Below are 4,181 nucleotides of genomic sequence, written 5' to 3' on the forward strand. Positions count from 1 at the left end.
ATGAGAAATAATTTTTCGAAAAAAAAGTAGGTATTAATCTAGACTGGTCCTTAATTTATTAATTTTAGACGAGATATCCAAATACCTACGTAGTTATAATTGTTGGTGCGTATAAAATCAATAAAAACATACAAGATTCTACCTGATTGGCTATGACAATAAATTTGCTAAAAGATTTGACATTATACTTTTTTTAGTTCCAGTTGCTTTGTTACCATTACTAATATGAATTTTTCTAATGAGTAACTGATGAAAAATGTGCTACTAGCAATAAGAATTTTTCATCAGCAATTCTCTAATAGACGAAAACCAAGAAGAGAAACTTTTGAAAGTACACTAAGCCGATTTCAACAGTCTAGGTCTAGATAGATTATAAAAACGTTCTTTCTAATATGCAGATCCTCAGTTACACTAAGAATTACATTTAATTCATTTTACTCATTTACAATAGTTTTTATTCGATCAGGTTTCTCGTATTTTAAGTATCCAGTCCGTTGAAACCGTTTTAGTATAATTACAAAAGCTTCTCTTCTTGGTTTTCGTTTATCAGGGAATTGCTTATGAAAAATTCTTATTACTAGTAGCACATTTTTGTTATACTCCCCTAGCACAAAAACCATTTTAATCAGTTACTCATCAGTTACTTATTAAAAAAATTAATATTATTAATGGCAACAAAGCAACTGGAAATATAAAAATAGCATAATGTCAAATGTTTTAACAAAATTGTCATAGCCAACTAGGTAGAATCTTTTATGTTTTTATTCATATTTTACGCACCAACAATCTTAACTACGTAGGTATTTGGATATCGCATCCAATATTAATAAGTTAAGGATCAGTCTAGATTAATATCTACTTTTTTTTGAAAAATAATTTTTGTAGCAATTAATGTTTGGATTAAAGAATCACGAATAACTCAAAAATTAAAGCACTTAGGTATAGGGAATGCTTAAAAATAAAAAAGTACCATAAAATATCATTTCATTAGAATACTAAAATACAGGGTGTTCCATTTAAGAAAACTCAGAAAATACTCATTCGGAGTTTTGACCAACCCTGTATATTAATATTAAACTTTCCGCTATATTATTAACGTTTAACAATAGTAGACTATATTAAAAATCGTTTGATCATAAATAGAAACTTTGATGTCAAATCACTACAATTCTACAGGGTGTGAATATTGCTACGAAATTAACAATAAAACGTAATTATCTTTTAATCTACCTCATTTAATATTACAAAACCCTATATTTTGAGAAAGAAGACATTGAGGAGAATCCAAAAATGTAAAAAAATACAGGGTGTTCTATTTAAAAAAACATAAATTTGTGTCACCCTGTCAATACGGATGACCCTGTATATCTGACAATATTTTAAAAGTATGGTCCTATCCGTGCCCCAACTTCTATATAAATAACTTTTTTTGTATCTCTTACGACAAACGAGTAATTAGACTTTATCACACTAATGCCCCACCCTGTATAGGTAGTGAATGACTGCATGGCTGTATAACGGCAACCGATATGCGGAAAGAATATTCTCTGTTTTCGTCTGTCCAGCAAAGTTCGACTGATGAGCCATAAATGGCGAAACCGCTCTCGAAATGGCGGAGAGAATGAAGGTATGAATATTCCTTTTCGTATATTATTTACACATTATCGTATATATCGAGTACTTATTTTATAAAATGATTTTTTTTAATATTAGTCGGATCCATCAACTAAAACCTACAGCTCTAAAATTGACCCTTTTCAATTATTCAGCAGAGTGCAGAATACCCTGCAACCTCTATTCAATTTACTATAATATTATCAGTGTCTTCATCACTTGTATTCCATTGTATCGGGCAAATTGCAAAGTTCAAAAACATTAAATGGGTAAATACGTTACCCAGCAGGGTTAAGAGGGTGAAATTCGGCTCCGTAATGAATGTTCCCTTAATTGATTTTGGTTTCGTACCTCTCTATCCTTCAACTTTAATTAAAATATCACCGAGACTTAGAGATGGGCGATTTGGTTGCGATAAAGGGCGCTCGGGTATATTTAAAGTCTCTTTTAAAGCGTCTACTGAGAATTACAAAGTTTTACTAGTGGTGGATAGTCGATTAGACTGTTGATATCCTGGGGAAATGATCGGTAAGTCCGATGGCAAACAATTATATTGTCGTTGTCGTTCTAATAAATATACAGAACTATTTTTAAATAGAAACATGTTTAACACATTAGGAACTGATTATTTGACTTAAAAAAGGCATTTTATCTATAGTCTTTTTTGTTTCTGCACAAACGATGACCTCTGTACAACAATTAAGGTCCTTAGGAGGGAAGTATACAGGGTGTAAGAAAAACACAGGTCATAAATTAAATCACATATTCTGGGACCAAAAATAAATCGAATTAACCTAACTTACCTTAGTACTAATATGCACATAAAAAAAGTTACAGCCCTTTGAAGTTACAAAATGAAAATCGATTTTTTCGAATATATCGAAAACTACTAGAGATTTTTTTATTGAAAATAGACATGTGGCATTCTTATGGCAGAAACATCTCAAATAAAAATTACAGTGAAATTTGTGCACCCCATAAAAATTTTATGGGGGTTTGGTTCCCTTAAACCTCCCCAAATTTTGTGTATGTTCCAATTAAATTATTATTGTGATACCATTAGTTAAACTCAGTATTTTTAAAACTTTTTTGGTTCTTAGTATTTTTTCGATAAGGCAGTTTTTATAGAGTTGCGGCTTCTTTTTTAATATGTTTACATAAAATTTTATGGGGGTTTTGTTCCTTTAAACCCCCCAATGTTTGTGTACGTTCCAATTAAACTGTTACTGCGATACCATTAGTTAAACACAGTGTTTTTAAAACATTTTTGCCTCTTTGTATTTTTTCGATGAGGCACCTTTTATCGAGATGTGGCTTCTTGTTTCATATGGTTCAAAATACACCTAAAAATGTAAATCATAAATAAATTTTCATATTATTACCAAGTCTCCATAACCGTACTTAACCACATACAAATATGTGGTGGATTTAACAAATATTCAAAATATCTCGATAAAAACTCGACTTTTCGAAAAAGTACTAAGAGGAAAAAAAGTTTTTAAAACACTGTGTTTAACTGAGGGTACTACAATAATAATTAAATTAGAACGTACACAAAAGTTTGGGGGGGTTTAAAGGAACAAAACCCCCTTAAAATTTTTATAGCGTGTCTAAATTTCACTATAATTTTTTCTTAAGATACTACTGACAGAAGAATGCCACTTGTCCATTTTCAATAAAATATCTCAAATAGTTTTCGATATATTGGAAAAAATCGATTTCTATGTTGTAACTTCAAAGGGCTGTAACTTTTTTTATGTGTACATTTGTACTAAGGTAAGTTAGGTTCAATCGAACTATTTTTGGTCCCAGAATATGTGATTCAATTTATGACCTGTATTTTTGTTACACCCTGTAGATATACAGGGTGTTTCATTAATAATTGTCCATATAGTAACTGGAGAAACCTTAGCACAAAATACGAAATTTAACCTAAAACACTTAAATAAAATGTGGTTCCTTACTGAGTTACTGGGTGTTTTATCTAAAAATTAAAAAATTATTTTTGCCCAGAATTTTAAAACTACTAGACCTATCCTTTTCATACTTGGCAGAAAGTGTGACTACTATACACCCTACTAAATGATGATAAACAAACGTTTCTAGCTACTACCAGATGCGTACGGCAGGGGATAGTAAATGGTTGACCCTTCTCAAATTCTACGCCACTGGAGGAATTACTATTTTAGTGCCATTTTTAGATTCTCCAATACTTTCTACGTAAATAATGTACTCTTCATTGGTAACGATAAAGTCATTAGTTTTCGAGATATTTGAAGTTAAATATGAAACGGCACGGCAGTTATTTTGATTAATTTATGGTATTATTCATAATATGATTAAAATTTAAAAAGTATTTGTACCCAGTACTTTAAAACTATTTGGCGTATCCTTATCATACTTGGCGAAAAGTGTAGGTACTGTACACCCTACTATATTAAGATACATAAGCGTTTCTAGCTACTACCAGAGGCGTACGACAGGGGATAGTGGCTGGTTGACCCTTCCCAAATTCTACGCCACTGACGCAATTGCTATTTTAGTGTAATTTTTTGATTTTTCAATAC

Source organism: Diabrotica virgifera, chromosome 9 (genome assembly GCF_917563875.1).
Source record: "Diabrotica virgifera virgifera chromosome 9, PGI_DIABVI_V3a".
NCBI classification, from domain to species: Eukaryota; Metazoa; Arthropoda; class Insecta; order Coleoptera; family Chrysomelidae; genus Diabrotica; species Diabrotica virgifera.